This window comes from Lolium perenne, chromosome 2, assembly GCF_019359855.2.
Source record: "Lolium perenne isolate Kyuss_39 chromosome 2, Kyuss_2.0, whole genome shotgun sequence".
NCBI lineage: Eukaryota > Viridiplantae > Streptophyta > Magnoliopsida > Poales > Poaceae > Lolium > Lolium perenne.
The window spans coordinates 270387073-270406007 of NC_067245.2; the positions used below are offsets into that span (position 1 = coordinate 270387073).

General features: G+C 46.3%; 1 long non-coding RNA gene across 1 annotated transcript; it reads left to right on the forward strand.

The window, feature by feature from the left end:
• Positions 1 to 15893: 15893 nt before the first annotated feature.
• On the forward strand, positions 15894 to 17709 carry LOC139835324 (uncharacterized). Its single transcript, XR_011751125.1, has 3 exons — positions 15894 to 16122; positions 16889 to 16948; positions 17542 to 17709. It is a non-coding gene; the product is annotated as an uncharacterized lncRNA (long non-coding RNA).
• Positions 17710 to 18935: the final 1226 nt, after the last annotated feature.

Sequence of the window (18935 nt, forward strand, 5' to 3'; positions counted from 1 at the left end):
CGAACCTTCTCCTTAGACCCTTGTACAGGCGGCATAGAGGTACCCCTTTGTGACACTTGGTTGAAACATATGTTATGCAATGATAATCAGTGTTAACCCAAGCTAATTAGGACAAGGTGCGAGCACTATTAGTATACTATGCATGAGGCTTGCAACTTATAAGATATCTTATACATAACTCATATGCTTTATTACTACCGTTGACAAAATTGTTTCTATGTTTTCAAAATGAAAAGCTCTAGCACAAAAATAGTAATCCATGCTTCCCTCTGCGAAGGGCCTTTCTTCTACTTTATTGTTGAGTCAGTTTACCTATTCTTTCTATCTTAGAAGCAAACACTTGTGTAAACTGTGTGCATTGATTCTTACATGTTTACCTATTGCACTTGTTATATTACTTTGTGTTGACAATTATCCATGAGATAAATATGTTGAAGTTGAAAGCAACCGCTGAAACTTATATCTTCCCTTGTGTTGTTTCAAAGCTTTCTACTAAGAATTTATTGCTTATGAGTTAACTCTTATGCAAGACTTATTGATGCTTGTCTTGAAAGTATTATTCATGAAAAGTCTTTGCTATATGATTCATTTGTTTAGTCATTATCTTCATCATTGCTTCGAATCGCTGCATTCATCTGTTATCACTAGATTTTGGCCAAATCAGGAGGTGGGCCGTAAGAGAGACGGGCTTGGAAGATTACACGTGGAAGATCTCTGAAGCGGCCTTGCACGAGGAATTTGGGCTGGATTGCCCGTGTATCTTTAATTATGGTAGATTGTATCTTAGATTAAAAGTTAGAGTTTTACCCGTGCACGGTTAGGTGCACGCCTGAATTAGAAAGTCCGCTGGACTATAAATATGTATCTAGGGTTTATGGAATAAACAACAACACACGTTCAACCAAACAAACCAATCTCGGTGCATCGCCAACTCCTTCGTCTCGAGGGTTTCTATCCGGTAAGCGACATGCTGCCTAGATCGCAACGTTGCTCGTACTGAAGCCTTTTTGATGGCGAGCAACGTAGTTATCATAGATATGTTAGGGTTAGCATTGTTCTTCATTTAAACATGCTATCGTAGTGCAACCCTTGCATGTCTAGCCGCCCTCACACCTATCTCAGGTGTGGGGGCGGCACCCCGCTTGATCATTATTTAGTAGATCTGATCCGTTACGATTGCTCCTTGTTCTGCAAGGATTAGTTTAATATCTGCAATAGTTAGGCCTTACGAAGGGGTGGAGGATCCAGCGGCACGTAGGGTGTCGTTCGCTAGTCCTAAACAGGATGTTCCGGGGATCAACTTCATGTTGGTTTTTAGGCCTTGTTTAGGATCGGCTTACGATCACCGTGCGTGGCCGCGAGGCCCAACCTGGAGTAGGATGATCCGATTATGCGGTGAAAACCCTAAATCGTCGTAGATCTCATTAGCTTTATCTTGATCAAGCAGGACCACCATATATTCGTGCACCCCGTACGAATCATGGGTGGATCGGCTCCTTGAGCCGATTCACAGGATAACCTGAGAGCCGATCGAGGCTCGTATTTAATGTTTACGTGTATGCCATGCAGGAAACTAAGCGAGGCATCTCCATCACCTTCCTGACCAGGTATAGGTCAGGTGGCACGCCCTTGCAATTCGCATCGGACGTGTGACCAGAAGAGCTTTGCGGGCCGTCGCTCGGAGGGACCTCAGCCAGCCGCAGCTCTAGGTTGTTCCCGGCTCTACGGTGTTGACAGTCGCTGCCCGCCGGTGGGTTTTGGCAGTCAACACATTCTGGCACGCCCGGTGGGACCATCGTCTACATCAACCACATCGCCATCTACATCTGAGATGGCGGACGGCACGCCAGTCACGTACGAGGATCTGACGGAAGAGCTCAAGAAGAAGTATGACGAGATCAAAGTCATCCTCGAAGCCGACCTCATCGGCTCTTTTCACAGAACCCGTTCCCATGGCATCAGATGGAAAGGGTTCTCGCCTCAAGGTGCACTCGATGGGATAGACCTCTCTGCCCCGTCGGAGGAACGCACCAGGTCCCTGCGGCAGGAGATCAACTACTTGGTGGCTCACTCGCTACACCGCCACTCTGAGAACCTGGTTAACACGTTGGAGCGTGTCGCTCTTCGCGTGATCCAGGAGATCATGAGGCACCAGTACTCGCCGTCAGGACCAGCTCTCGGGACGCATCAAGGAGAGTTGCCACTCCAGTCCCGTCCACCGCTGCCATATGCGTTGGCAGCACCAGAAGTGCCGGCTACACCGGCATTCGTCGTCTACAAGATTGGTGGTGACCCTAATGACTACCAGTTCTTGCTCGAGGCGCCTAAGGAGATCCCTCACGGATACGCGTGCACGTATGTGCCAGATTGTGGCAACTGGGCACTCACGAACCAGGCCACAACATCAGGGACTCCGGCGAAAACAGGAGGAACGTCAGCGACAGAGCTTGAGAAGCAGACGTGGCTAACTAAGTACGCCACCCCGACGAACCTCCAGAGCTCAGCTCCTGCAGTTGGCTCAGAGCTGGAAAAGCAAACATGGCTGGCTAAGTACGCCACTCCGGCGAATCTTCAGAGTTCAACTCCTACAGCAAAGACAAATGGATCAGATCAGTACCATACTGAGAGACCAGTTCGGCATGGTGCCGAAAAGAAGGGCAATCGGCTATTCCAAGCCGTACCCCGACGAGTACGAGATGATCCCACTACCACCTAAATATCGGCTCCCTGATTTCTCCAAATTCAGTGGATCAGATGGCTCCAGCTCCATCGAGCACATAGGCCGATATTTGGCACAGCTAGGACCGGCTTCAGTGTCGGATCAACTACGCGTGAGGCTCTTCTCACAGTCCCTCACGGGATCGGCTTTCGGATGGTACACCTCTTTGCCAGCAGACTCCATCCGGACTTGGAAGCAGTTGGAAGAGCAGTTCCATATGCAGTACCATTCAGAGGCTTCCGAGTCTGGCATTGCCGATCTAGCACAACTACGTCAGAAGCGCGGAGAAACTGTGACAGAATACATCCAGCGCTTCAGGAATCTTAGGAACCGATGTTATTCGGTTCGTATAACTGAAAAAGAAGCAGTCGAGTTGGCAGTAGCAGGCCTTGCAGCACAGCTCAAGGACATGGCCTCCCAAGCAGATTATCCCTCATTGGCGCACATGGTTCAGAAACTGTCAGCATATGAACAGCGCCACCCGGACCTGTACCAAGACAAGTTCAAGCGTGCAGTAGTCCTGGTCGATGCAGAGGAAGAGGAAGTTCCTGCGGGAGACCAAGAGGTAGCAGTGGCTGAATGGACTCAGGGAGGAACCCCCGTGTCCTGCAAATGGGTAAAGCCACCAGGCCCACCCAGGGGATTTGATTTTGACGTGACCAAGACTGAACAAATCTTCGACCTCCTACTCAAGGAAAAGCAGTTGAAGATACCTGAAGGTCTCAAGTTCCCCACGGTGCAAGAGCTGAACGGAAAGCCATACTGCAAATGGCATAACTCGCTCTCCCATGCCACCAACGACTGCAGGGTGTGGCGTCAGCACATCCAAGCGGCGATAGAGAAAGGGCGTCTAATTTTCAACCAGTACGCCATGAAGGTCGATACCCAGCCCTTCCCCGCCGTTAACATGGTAGAGTGCACCTACCATGAAGGTTGCCAGCCAGGATCCTCGTTCAGCATCAACATGGTAGGACCTGGGGACCACTCTGGCAAAGATGGAGACGAGGGCAGCTGCTCTCGTAGCAAGGACACAGAGGAGGCCGCTCCACGCGATCGGCTCCATCATGATGGCAAGCGCTACGTCACAGAGGGAGAGGTGAAGAACATAAGATATCAGCGACCCCTCTCTGATCACCTCCTCAACAAGTATGTAAGTCAGTATGACCAACGCCGACGGTCCAGCTATAATGATGAAGGAGATCATCTGGCTAGAGAAGCCAGAAGACATCGTCGGCATGATCGCGATGAGGAGGAGCACGAGCGCCGTGCCAAAGAAGAACCAGGGGAGCAAGATGACAACGCCAGGCACTGGGACTGCCCCTTCTTCAGACACTGCTGGGATTCAGGAATGAGCCGATTGCCCACAATCGGCAATTGCCCAGAATGTAACCAGAAGAAGAAGGAGGCAGCCAACGTGTCTGTGTTCAAGCGCCTAGGGCCTCTCCCGCCACAAAGCAAACGCGCTGAGTCACCTCGTTGGGCAGATCTCGAGGATTCTGGAGACGAGGGACAAGAAGAAGAAGAAGACAGGTGCCACCGGCCAAGGTGGTGCCCTGACGGACTCAGCCGTTCCCAAAAGCGTAGGGTTCAGCGGTTGCGCGGCCTGGAGGAAGCCGAAAGGTTATACTTGCATACGCTAAGGAAGGCACGACCTGATCTGGCTGCAAAAGTTCAGCGAACCCTGGATGAAGAGGGTCGTCCACAGAAAATGGAGTGGCGCCCCAAACAAAGGAAAGCCGATGATGAAACATCGGCTGGCACAAACATGGTGTTCATCCTCCCTTCGGAGTTCAGTGCTCCAGGGTTTGACGAAGCATCTGTGGCACAACTTGACTGCGGCCCACGGCCGGTTATCTTTGAGAAGCCACGAGAAAGAAGCTACCGGCATCTGAAGGCCCTGTACCTGCGAGGATATATCGATGGGAAGCCTGTAAACAAGATGCTGGTAGATACCGGAGCGGCAGTCAACATCATGCCGTACTCTATGTTACGTCGGCTGGGACGCTCTAGCTCAGATCTAATCAAGACCAACGTGACATTGAGCGATTTCAACGGCCAAGCGTCTGACGCGCAAGGTGTTCTGAATGTGGATCTGACCGTAGGAAGAAAAACTATCCCTACGACGTTCTTCATCGTCGATAGCACGAGCACTTATGCTGTTCTGCTAGGAAGAGATTGGATCCACGCCAACTGCTGCATTCCCTCCACGATGCACCAATGCATAATACAGTGGGATGGAGATGAGGTAGAGGTCGTCCAGGCCGATGACTCAGCCGAAATTTCAACGGCTGGCATGAACGCATGGGAAGCAGCAGGCCAAGAACCCCTCTCAGGTATCAATTTGGACGACTGCGAGCGCATCGACGTGACAAAGGGAAGGGTTAAGCTGGTTTTATCCACTGGCCTGACCATATAGTTGAATTAAACCAATGAGCAAACGGGGCGAGGCTGATCCTTGTGATCGGCCCCATAAATTATGAAGGAACATTACGGAACCTTCAGTCAGCGCTCCAATGGATATGGAGGCCGATTCCAGCAATCGGCCAAAATTATCCTCACCACATGTTCTGTTTGTGCTCGTCTTTGACCCTATCAGAAGCCGACGTGCGAATTACAGAGCCGATATCTGCCATTCCCTGACAGATTCGGCTCGGGGGGCACCTAAACACGATGAACATGGGAACAGGTGCAGGAGGACATGTGTGCAGTGAAACATTAGGGCCGATTAGGAAAAATCGGCCAGTAAAAATTTTTTTTACAGACAGCCGATGCAAGGGGCATCGACTTCAGAATTGAGAGGCAGCTGATGCGCGGCCATCGACTCTAGTACAGTTACACAAGACCAGGGCCCTATGTGCTCAAGCTTCACATCAACATCAACGTTCAGTGGCTGGTCAATGATCTGTGCATCCTCGCCGGCATTAAGGCTCGGGGGGCAGCTAACTTGGTAGATGTCCTATTTTGGGAGCCGATTGGAGTCATATCGACTGGCCCTGCATTGTGATCTTCTCTGAAGTAGTAAGGTGTTGCAAAAGAAGACTACTGAAGCTATGGAGAAGAATCAGGAAGGGAGGCCGTCGGCTTTTACAGGTTTTGGATCGCCCTGTCGGAGTAAGAGAAGGAAAGGGACTGGATTCTCAAAATAGCCGATGAGTAGTCATCGGCTAAGGGATTGCAAAAAATTATGGTCAGACATCAAATCGCAGTCTGAAATTGAGAAGTGCTTGACCGACGGGCTAATCGGCATGTGAGTCTGGCTTCACGGGCGTCCAAAAGAAAAGAAGTCCGATGCGTTGCTATCGGTCTTGGCATGACAGGCGGAAGGAATGAAATTGGAGTGATTGAAAGATGAATTGAAAAGAACAATTTCATTAATTCAAAGGAGCGGCTTTACAAGAAAGAGCCGATGGCTCTCAAAAGAGGGATCTGGTGCCTAGTGCACTGCTACTACTAGTCCTATTCTACTAGTCGTCGCTGTCCTCGTCATCACCGCCGTCGATGTCGTCGGCGCTGCTCCCAGGAAGCTCCTCGTCGCTGCTGCCCCAGCCCTTGGCCGGAGCCTCGTCCTCCTCGGCATCATCATCATCCTCGCTGTCCGCCCAGGAGCGGAAGCGCTTGGTCGGCGGATACCCGATGGAGGAGGAGGATTCATCCTCCTCCTCTTCCTCCTCGTCATCATCTTCGTCCTCGCTGTCCGCCCACATACGGGAGCGTTTCTTCGGCGGGAGCTTGGCTGAGGGGGAGGCCTTGGCCTTCGCTACTTCTCCTTCTTTCTTCTCATTGTTGGAGAAGAGGGGGTTCACCTCGGAGTTGTCCTCGTTCTTCCTCTTCGGCGAGGATTGAAGGGGGAGGCCTGAGAGGGAAGAGGAAGAGGAAGACATTGCTACAGGAGGAGGGGGTTTTTTGGGTGCCGATGGCTGGAACAGAGGAAGGGGATAAAGAGAGTTAATCAGTCGGCACGGTTAAATAATGAGAAGCCTGGTGGGAATTAATGCCATTACAGTTTCCGAGGGGGTGATGCCAGAGCTATCGAATTTTGCAGAGAAGCTGAGAAGACAGGGCATAATGATGATGGATGCTGCAAATGGCTCTGCTCTGCCACGACATGACCCTTCGAAGGAAAAACAGAGTGGTTTTGGAATTATCATTGCCAAAACCAGGGGGGCATGTGTTATCACTAGATTTTGGCCAAATCAGGAGGTGGGCCGTAAGAGAGATGGGCTTGGAAGATTACACGTGGAAGATCTCTGAAGCGGCCTTGCACGAGGAATTTGGGCTGGATTGCCCGTGTATCTTTAATTATGGTAGATTGTATCTTAGATTAAAAGTTAGAGTTTTACCCGTGCACGGTTAGGTGCACGCCTGAATTAGAAAGTCCGCTGGACTATAAATATGTATCTAGGGTTTATGGAATAAACAACAACACACGTTCAACCAAACAAACCAATCTCGGCGCATCGCCAACTCCTTCGTCTCGAGGGTTTCTATCCGGTAAGCGACATGCTGCCTAGATCGCATCTTGCGATCTAGGCAGCACAAGCTCCACGTTGTTCATGCGTTGCTCGTACTGAAGCCTTTTTGATGGCGAGCAACGTAGTTATCATAGATATGTTAGGGTTAGCATTGTTCTTCGTTTAAACATGCTATCGTAGTGCAACCCTTGCATGTCTAGCCGCCCTCACACCTATCTCAGGTGTGGGGGCGGCACCCCGCTTGATCATTATTTAGTAGATCTGATCCGTTACGATTGCTCCTTGTTCTGCAAGGATTAGTTTAATATCTGCAATAGTTAGGCCTTACGAAGGGGTGGAGGATCCAGCGGCACATAGGGTGTCGTTCGCTAGTCCTAAACAGGATGTTCCGGGGATCAACTTCATGTTGGTTTTTAGGCCTTGTTTAGGATCGGCTTACGATCACCGTGCGTGGCCGCGAGGCCCAACCTGGAGTAGGATGATCCGATTATGCGGTGAAAACCCTAAATCGTCGTAGATCTCATTAGCTTTATCTTGATCAAGCAGGACCACCATATATTCGTGCACCCCGTACGAATCATGGGTGGATCGGCTCCTTGAGCCGATTCACAGGATAACCTGAGAGCCGATCGAGGCTCGTATTTAATGTTTACGTGTATGCCATGCAGGAAACTAAGCGAGGCATCTCCATCACCTTCCTGACCAGGTATAGGTCAGGTGGCACGCCCTTGCAATTCGCATCGGACGTGTGACCAGAAGAGCTTTGCGGGCCGTCGCTCGGAGGGACCTCAGCCAGCCGCAGCTCTAGGTTGTTCCCGGCTCTACGGTGTTGACAGTCGCTGCCCGCCGGTGGGTTTTGGCAGTCAACATCATCTCTTATGCTTTACAATAATGTTGATCAAGATTATGTTGGTAGCATGTCACTTAAGAAATTATCATTGTTATCGTTTACCTACTCGAGGGCGAGTAGGAACTAAGCTTGGGGATGCTTGATACGTCTCAAACGTATCTATAATTTCTTATGTTCCATGCTACTTTATTGATGATACCTACATGTTTTATACACATTATATGTCATTATTATGCGTTTTCCGGAACTAACCTATTGACGAGATGCCGAAAGGCCAGTTGCTGTTTTCTGCTATTTTTGGTTCCAGAAAGGCTGTTCGGGCAATATTCTCGGAATTGGACGAAATCAACGCCAAACCTCCTATTTTTCCCGGAAGGCTCCAGAACACCGAAGAAGAGTTGGAGAGGGGCCAGGGGGCCACCACACCATAAGGCGGCGCGAGCCAGACCCTGGCCGCGCCGCCCTATGGTGGGGCCACCCTGCCAGCCCTCCTGCGCCGCCTCTTCGCCTATATAACCCCTTTCGACCTAAAAACGCAGTACCTCTTGACGAAACTCCAGAAAGACTCCCGGGGCGCCGCCACATCGCGAAACTCCAATTCGGGGGACAGAAGTCTCTGTTCCGGCACCCTGCCGGGACGGGGAATTGCCCCCGGAGTCATCTCCACCGCCGTCTCCACCGCCATCTTCACCGCCATCGCTGCCCCATGATGAGGAGGGAGTAATTCACCCCCGGGGCTGAGGGCTCCGCTGTAGCTATGTGGTTCATCTCTCTCCCATGTACCTCAATACAATAATCTCATGAGCTGCTTTACATGATTGACATTCATATGAGTTTTGTATCACTACTATTCTATGTGCTACTCTAGTGATGTTATTAAAGTAGTTTTATTCCTCCTGCACGGTGTAATGGTGACAGTGTGTGCATCCGTGTTAGTACTTGGCGTAGGCTATGATTATGATCTCTTGTAGATTATGAAGTTAACTATTGCTATGATGGTATTGATGTGATCTATTCCTCCTACATGGTGTGAAGGTGACAGTGTGCATGCTATGTTAGTACTTGGTTTAGTCGTGTTGATCTTTCATGCACTCTAAGGTTATTTAAATATGAACATTGAATTGTGGAGCTTGTTAACTCCGGCATTGAGGGTTCGTGTAATCCTACGCAATGTGTTCATCATCCAACAAGAGAGTGTAGAGTATGCATTTATCTATTCTGTTATGTGATCAATGTTGAGAGTGTCCACTAGTGAAAGCAGGATCCCTAGGCCTTGTTTCCAAACATCGAATCTCCGTTTGTTTACTGTTTTGTTGCATGTTTACTCACTGCCATATTTTATTCAGATTGCTATTACCACCCATATACATCCATATTACTTGTATTTCACTATCTCTTCGCCGAACTAGTGCACCTATACATCTGACAAGTGTATTAGGTGTGTTGGGGACACAAGAGACTTCTTGCTTTGTGGTTGCAGGGTTGCTTGAGAGGGATATCTTTGACCTCTTCCTCCCTGAGTTCGATAAACCTTGGGTGATCCACTTAAGGGAAACTTGCTGCTGTTCTACAAACCTCTGCTCTTGGAGGCCCAACACTGTCTACAAGAATAGAAGCACCCGTAGACATCACAGAGGTACTCAGAGTTGTACCTTTTCTTGTAGTGGATGGTAATATGGCGACTTTAGTATCGCGAGGTTTACCCATGATGGAGAATTTGCAGCGAACAATATCAATCCAAGTGAACTTGCAAATAAAGCTATGCTCCCCGGCAACGGCGCCAGAAAATAGTCTTGATGACCCACAAGTATAGGGGATCGCAACAGTCTTCGAGGGAAGTAAAACCCAATTTATTGATTCGACACAAGGGGAGCCAAAGAATACTTGAAAGCCTTAACAGTGGAGTTGTCAATTCAGCTGCACCTGGAAACAGACTTGCTCGCAAGAGTTTATCAGTAGTAACAGTTTTATAGCAGTAGCAGTAGTGAAATATTAGCAGCAGTGTAACGAAGACAGCAGTAGTGATTATAGTAAACAGCAGGATTAAAATACTGTAGGCATAGGGATGGATGAACGGGCGTTGCATGGATGAGAGAAACTCATGTAACAATCAAGGCAGGGCATTTGCAGATAATAATAAAGCGGTATCCAAGTACTAATCAATCAATAGGCATGTGTTCCATATTTAGTCGTACGTGCTCGCAATGAGAAACTTGCACAACATCTTTTGTCCTACCAGCCGGTGGCAGCGGGGCCTCTAGGGAATCTACTGGAAATTAAGGTACTCCTTTTAATAGAGCACTGGAGCAAAGCATTAACACTCCGTGAACCCATGTGATCCTCACATCACCGCCTTCCCCTCCGGTTGTCCCAATTTCTGTCACTTTGGGGCCTCGGGTTCCGGACAGCAACATGTGTATACAACTTGCAGGTAAGATCATAAAACAATGAATATCATCATGAAACAATAACATGTTCAGATCTGAGATCATGGCACTCGGGCCCTAGTGACAAGCATTAAGCATAACAAGTTGCAACAATATCATAAAAGTACCAATTACGGATACTAGGCACTATGCCCTAACAATCTTATGACTATTACATGACCAATCTCATCCAATCCCTACCATCCCCTTCAGCCTACAGCGGGGAATTACTCACACATGGATGGGGGAAACATGGCTGGTCGATGGAGAGGCGTCGGTGGTGATGATGGCGATGATCTCCTCCAATTCCCCGTCCCGGCGAGGTGCCAGAACGGAGTTTCTGGTCCCGAGACGGAGTTTCGCGATGGCGGCGGTGTTCTGGATGGTTTCTGGCGACTTCGACTTTTTCGTCTCGCGTTTTTAGATCGAAACCCTTAAGTAGTCCAGAGGGGGGCGTCAGAGGCTGGCCGAGGGGGCCACACAGTAGGGCGGCTGATACGTCTCAAACGTATCTATAATTTCTTATGTTCCATGCTACTTTATTGATGATACCTACATGTTTTATACACATTATATGTCATTATTATGCGTTTTCCGGAACTAACCTATTGACGAGATGCCGAAGGGCCAGTTCATGTTTTCTGCTGTTTTTGGTTTCAGAAATCCTAGTAAGGAAATATTCTCGGAATCGGACGAAATCAATGCCCAGCATCTTAGGATCACGTGAAGCTTCCAGAACACCCGAGAGAGGCCAGAGGGGGGCCACAGGCCCACCACACAACACCCTGGCGCGTCCAAGGGGGGGCCCGCGCCCCCCTACTGTGTGGGTCCCCCGTCAGCCTTCCGACTCCGTTTCTTCGCCTATATAAGTCGTCTTGACCTAAAACTTCGACACGGAAAAACCACGATACGAGAAAGCCTTCCAGAGCCGCCGCCATCGCGAAACTCCAATTCGGGGGACAGAAGTCTCTGTTCCGGCACCCTGCCGGGACGGGGAATTGCCCCCGGAAGCCATCTCCACCACCATCTTCACCGCCATCGCTGTTCCCATGATGAGGAGGGAGTAATTCTCCCCTGGGGCTGAGGGCTCTACCGGTAGCTATGTGGTTAATCTCTCTCTCTGTACTCCAATACAATGATCTCATGAATTGCTTGCATGATTGAGATCCATATGATGAGCTTTGTATCGCTACTAGTCTATGTGCTACTCATGTGATGTTATTAAAGTAGTCTATTCCTCCTGCATGGTGTAATGGTGACAGTGTGTGCATCGTGTGGTTCTTGTCGTAGATTATGATCACGATCTCTTGTAGGTTGTGGAGTTGATTATCATTATGATAGTATTGATGTGATCTATTCCTCCTTTCATAGTGTAATGTGGACAGTGTGTATGCTATGTTAGTTCTTGGTTTATTTTGCAAAGATCTATTATGCTCTAAGGTTACTTAAATATGAATGCCGAATGTTGTGGCGCTTGTTAACTCCGGCTTGAGGGAGCTGTTGTAGCCCTACACAACGAATGGTGTTTGTCATCCAACAAAAGAGTGTATGTAGCACAAATGAGAAGTTATTATTTATTATGCGATCAATGTTGAGAGTGTCCACTGGTGAAAGTATGATCTCTAGGCCTTGTTTCCAATACTGCAAACACCGCTTATTTACTGTTCTGTTGCATGTTTACTCGCTGCCATATTTTATTCAGATTGCTATTACCACTCATATATATCCATATTACTTGTATTTCACTATCTCTTCGCCGAACTAGTGCACCTATACATCTGACAAGTGTATTAGGTGTGTTGGGGACACAAGAGACTTCTTGCTTTGTGGTTGCAGGGTTGCATGAGAGGGATATCTTTGACCTCTTCCTCCCTGAGTTCGATAAACCTTGGGTGATCCACTTAAGGGAAACTTGCTGCTGTTCTACAAACCTCTGCTCTTGGAGGCCCAACACTGTCTACAAGAATAGAAGCACCCGTAGACATCAAGCTATTTTCTGGCGCCGTTGCCGGGGAGGAAAGGTAAAAGGCACTCATACTCCGGTCCCAGGTAAAGTACTTTTCTGGCGCCATTGTGTGTGTGCTCGAAGCTATTTCCTTTAGATCCTGCAATTGCATCTTTTTGTTTCTTGTTTACACTAGTTAGGCATAATGGACAACAATGAGCTTCTTATTCTATTTCCTGATTTAAAACATGGATGGTTTGATGCGAAAATTAAAAAACCTATGGAACATATTAGTATGAACGCTTTGAACACCATTGTTGCTAATGATATGGAAAATTCTAAGCTTGGGGAAGCTGGCTTTGATGAGCATGATATTTTTAGTCCCCCAAGCATTGAGGAGAAAATTTACTTTGATGATACTTTGCCTCCTATTTATGATGATTATAATGATATTGGTCTTTTAGTACCGCCTGTTATGGAGGATAAATTTGATTATGATTACAATATGCCTCCTATATTTGATAATGAGAATAATAATGATAGCTACTTTGTTGAATTTGCTCCCACTACAACTAATAAAATTGATTATGCTTATGTGGAGAGTAATGATACTTTTATGAATGTGAATAAGAATGCTTTATGTGATACTTATATTGTTGAGTTTGTTCATGATGCTACTGAAAATTATTATGAGAGAGGGAAACATGGTTATATGCATCTTAATAAAGTTAAGTTTCCCCTCTTTATGTTGGGAATCTTGAAATTGCGCTTGTGTTGCTTTTCTATGCTTGCCACTTTGTTCTTCATGAATCTATTTGTGTACAAGATTCCTTTTCATAGGAAGTGGGTTAGGCTTAAATGTGTTTTGAATTTGCTTCTTTATGCTCTCTTTTGCTTCAACTCTTATTTCTTGCACGAGCATCATTAAAATTGCTGAGCCCATCTTAATTTCTTCTTATAAAGGTTGCAACACTACTCGGCCAGCCAGGGCCTTGCCGGGGGCACATCCATCCTGTGCGTCCATTGGATGAGCTGCAGTAAAAATCGACACCCACTTTTCATCTTAACCGTTAGATCTGTGAATTTTTTCGACACTTCCTCAGTCTTTTGTTGAGTTTATGACTCCTGGGACCGGTTTCGTGCGGGGTCCGGTGGTCGGAGACAGCCACGGGCGCTAATTTCCGTCGGCTTCCATGTCCATCCGCGAGCGGTGAAAACCTAGATCTCGTAGGCATCCCAATCCACTCCCCAATCGCCTCCCCTCCTCGCCTCTTCCCAATCCCCGTCTCCCCTCCTGCCCAATCGCCCGCCGGCATCTCTCCTCCGCTCCAGCCCCACGTGAGGCCAGAGAGGGCACCCCCAGGCCCTGGAGGAACGCAACCCGGACCACTTCTGCCCTGAGATGAATGCAGACGGGAAACGAGCACCGCATGAGCGCGCACGGACAAGGCATCTAGAGTTGCAGCGCCAGCGGCATCTAGAGTTGCAGCGCCGGCGGCATCTAGGTGTGGTGGGCGTGCGGCGGCGGCAGGCTGCAAAGTGCGTTGCGGTGGGCTGCAACTGGACGTGGCTGCAAAGTTAGATTGCTTTAGCAAGCTATATCTAGATCGATTTATTAATTTTTTTTCTTGGTAGCCACACCACTACGGATATGTTTCTAGAATTCCTCTCTCCAAGAGCTAGGGAATTAGAGATTGATTTGTAATTTTTTCCATTGGTGTTTTCGATGACAGATCTATAGTCTACCACTTCAGACTATTAGGAACAGTTGGGTTAGCCTACGGGTATGTATGGTTGACATCGTGATTATATGTTAGAATGTCTCATTTCAATGTCAACTGAGAAAGAAATATGCATCAAAATTTTATATAGCTCAGTCTTCTGAAAAATTATCCTGCGCTTGGTTATTTTCTCTTTAAGTAGAGTTGTTGCAGTATTTTCATTTAGTGTTTTGTCGAACCGAATCATAGTACTGGTCTAGAAATAAATTTGAACGAGTGGTAGTATACATATTAGTTTTTCTTCATGGATGAGTGTAAGATTTCCTTGCAAAATTTCTTCATGATTTTGGTGTGTATAGTATGAATGTCGCCACTGCTCGGGGGAAAAAAGTGTATTTTTACTAGGCGGAAACTTTTAGGTAGACCAGTGGCTTGTGAATTTTTCAAGAAATCCAACCCTTGAGTTTCTACCAGAACCTGTGTTTTTGTTGTCCTGGATAGCTACATCTTGCTTACTAAGTTACAGGTTGGTTATGGCGTGGCTTAGCTTCCTTCATCTGTTTCTCTGGTCATGTCAACATATTATATAGGATGACTAAATCTAGAGTATTTTTTTAGTTGGTCTGTGATTCAGTTTATAAAGGATGCCGCACCATGGGCTGTAGATTATTTCTATGCAATTACTAAACATATTATTAAGGGATGATGTGGGAAATAGGCCTTCTATGAATTGTACGCTGCATTTACTTGCTGTGGATTAGAATTTTGTGATGGATATGACTTAGTGGGTTTATAAAGCACCGCACATTTTGAATATGCTCTGAGTTGAACACTTTCAGTACGTACATTGATAGGCGCATGTAAGAAAACAACCTTAATTCGCCTGACTAGCGATTATGCCACTCAGTTTTCGTGGGCAGGTAAAAGAACAGCCCTATTTTTTGGTAAAGCACTTTCAGTAAGTACATTGATAGGCGCATGTAAGATAACAACGTTAATTCGTCTGACTAGCGATTATGCCACTCAGTTTTCGTGGGCAGGTAAAAGAACAGCCCTATTTTTGGTAAAGCTTTCTTGCCTTTCAGTATATTGTTTGTTGCATCGTGTGCTTTCAGTTCCTCTGTTTTGCTCTGATTTGACGCCTTCAAGCCCCTTTTGGTTGGTGAATAGTTGCCACTATATTTTTTTCAACTTGTTGTTCTGATTGAAATTAAGAAAACTATATAGCTACCAGGATATATTGCATTCAAGCACCTCCCCCACCGCCAGCGCAACTCCTCCAAGTTCAGTCCCCGCCGCTGGCGCGTTACAGGGCGAGACCTCCACCTCAGAGCCCCACCACCGGTGAGGCCACAACCGTCTGTGAACAAGACGTCGATGAGCTGACGGCGGCGAGGACATGATAAGGCGCTGGAGGTGTTTACTGATAAAAGTTTTGATGCTCATAGAACATTTTGTTAGTGCAGACATTCATGGATAAATTTGGTCTCAATTTGACTGAATTATCTCTCTGTTTGTTGGTTTATTTCTTGAATTCATGGGGAAGTCAGAACTAATTACATGGGACGCGGCCATTTAGATGCAGTGCAGTGGCGGTGTCATTTAGATGCGTTTGGATTTTGTGGGAGGATCATAGAAGGGCGACAAGTTCATGTCACAACCCTCCTTCTAGGCCATCAAGATCATTTTTATCCTCAATTTTGTTTTTAATACTCCCCCCGATTCATACTTTGAGTATACGCCAATCTGTATGGTCTGGATCTTACAATACTTTGGTTTATATTTTATTCAAAAGCATATGCATGAGATAATGGCAATAAAAAATTCCTCGGATGTATTATCATGTCTATTTAATTTGGCAAGTTCTTGTCATTATCTCTCTTATTTGCCTCCATATCTCTAATCCTGCTTATTTTTCCTGAATTTTCTTAGTGGTTGCAGCGAGCACAAGAAAACTGAGTTCGCCAGCTTCATATGGTGCTACCTCTGGTAAATCTCTTCTTCATATCGTTTGTTAATTTCCGCCGGGTTTATGATAGTTGTGGTTGTTTTTGCCAGTGGCGAGCATATGAAGTATTGTAAGTTCCAGACCGTACAGATGAGATGGTGATTCTAGGAGAAATCCTCTTAATAGTCCCGATGCCTCATTCTGATTTTATTTATCTGTGTGGTGCTTGTGATCTTGCATGATTTGAATGTTCAGCTCATGGCTCTAAATCTCCACTGAGGTCTGGTATTGTATCCAAGATCTGCTACGTGTCCTGTTGGTAGTTACTACTAAATTATCATATCATGCATATGCTGCTTTAGGATTTGAGCCAAGTTCGGTGCAACTATAAGGGCAGAGAAGAACCAATGTTTAGTTCATACAACCCTGGCTGACGATTTTTAGTTATCTGCTCGCTTGATTTAGTGGATTTTTATGTTCCATTTGGTGTTCGCTTCCCTAATTCTGTTCTTCTCTTCGGCAGACTGTTACAGACGACTGTTACAGACGAGGATGCTTCTTATTCATTTCCTTCACCAAATCAACCAAACCTTTTTATTCTAAGCATGTTTCATTTCCTGCTTACCCATTCTTGCGTGTAATAACTGTGGCATTCCGATAAAGAACGTAAGAAAGTTGCACATTATCTGTGGTCGCCCCGCCAAGGGGAGCTGAGTGTACATATATTTCTCTCCTCTACTCAGTGCTTGAGTCTGAACAAGTTAAAGTCGTGTTAACTCATAATGATGTTAATTTGTTTGATTTCAGGTTCAGCCGAGAGTGGAAGTTAATTGAAGAGTATGTTCGCACGAGGCTCGAAAACCCCTGGTAAATGTATTGATTTGGTACGTTTCTTGCATTCCCAGGTTTTAAAAAACTGCAAGGATTTTAGAGTTCCTGGTGTCTGGGTGGTTGTGTAGGATTTGGGAGGTAACCCCTCATAAACATTTCAACAGTATGGTACATTTGGCTTTACAGCTGCAGAACATGCTCGGGAACAATCATCCAAGAAAAAAGAAAGAGAAGTTAGCATCGTTTTATCTGCAACTCACCCAATTTTACAGTACTCCATAGATCATGAGACTAATTTAGTTTCATGGTGGTCAATGAACTCTCTTGGTTGTTAACTATATTTGATATTTCGCTTATTTGGCAAAAGTATTTGATACGCAAAGGATGTTCTTTGCTGCAATATGAATAGCCTATATTTTGATATTTCGCTTGTTTGGCAACAGTATTTGGTACACTAGGATTGGATAGTCAAGCACTTGAGTACATATTTGGGGTTTTGTTTAATACTTCCTCATGGCCTGTTCAAGAGGAAAATTCTGTAGCGCTTTCCTTTGTATATTATTTCCTGCCAAATTCATGCATTCTGCTATTCTAATTTTTCTATACATCCGGCATCACAGTGGCCACAGGTAGCGCGTGCGGAGTTTGGGGAAATGAGAACTTCAGGCAGATTCCAATGCGTAGTAGAAGTTCAAGGCTCTGGTTTTAATGCTGTATAAAAACAAAGCAAAAGGATGCTCTGGTTTTTCCTGCAACTTAGTTTCTTCTTCGTTTGTACTTTTTTACAGACGCTGGCAACAAGGTGAATGAACAAGTGGGTTTCAGTGCCCATCTCAGTAGAGAATTTGCTTACCAAATTATGATGTTGTTTCTAACTTTTCAGTTTTATCATTCATATTGTTGATTAAAGGAGGCCCCCCTCCCCCCACACACACATAATCTCGACTTTGGCCTGTAGTCAACAGTTACAAAGTGCAAATTTTGATTTATTTTGCAGGTTCATCCATAAGGTAATGATTTAAAGGTTCATCTGCCAGATATAATATGAGTCATTTGTTTCATAGATTATAGTACTTACTGTATCTGATTCTTGCAGGTTCATGGAGATCAGGTGGAACAGCCATCCGTGGAGATCGAGGGCACCACAAGCGCACTCGCGCTGGTCAGGCAGAACACAAACGCGTGGAAGTCCGGCGACTCTGGGAGTGGGACGATGGCGGGTCAGCATCTTCCTTCCATGCCCTCTCCCCTGATGTGGGTTGGTCGCCGATGATGCTGACGTTGAAGGCCTGGTTCAAGGTTAGTTTCTCTTTTTCCATCTGATGTCCACTTATTGCATGTATCGGAGCCTCTGTTAAATTCTCTTGGATTGGCCGGAGTAGCTGCGCGATCTCGATTTAGATCTCCCCGCACTCCTGAGAATTTGTTTCGTTTTCTCTGTGTATGAACTGTCAGTGGAAGGATTTAGGAGGGTTGGAGGTGAGCGCCCATCTCCTTGGATATTGGTGCAGCAGATGTACATCCATCTCTCTGCTGCAAAGTTACTATTGCGGGCATCTATTGTAAGAGTTAACATTTGACAGGTTGTTTGGAGTTCTGTGCCCGGTAACTCAGCGCTATACTATACTCCGTATCTTGAAACTTTCGTTTAGAATCCATGAAAATACCAGATTGGTTAGATAATTTTGGTTCCCCGCAAAAACAAAAGGTTAGACAATTTGGGTTAATTAACTATGTCGGCAGTGTCTCCCCTCACAGGCTTCTATCGCTGAGAAGCTCGATATATGTAAATTCTATCTCTAATGACTAACAGTGTAATTATCATTTGTACTCATTGTAGCTTGTATCTTTGGTTTTGTTTATTCTGAAATAATTGCATGTGCTATGTAAGGACTAATGGGATATATGTGGTGATTTGAGGCTAAAGAAGCTACAGAATCAGCTTTTAAGGATGGAAAACAGCTATTGGTGAGTGGCTTGAGCATTAATCTTATTATTTAGTTGCATTTAATTTTCTTCCTTT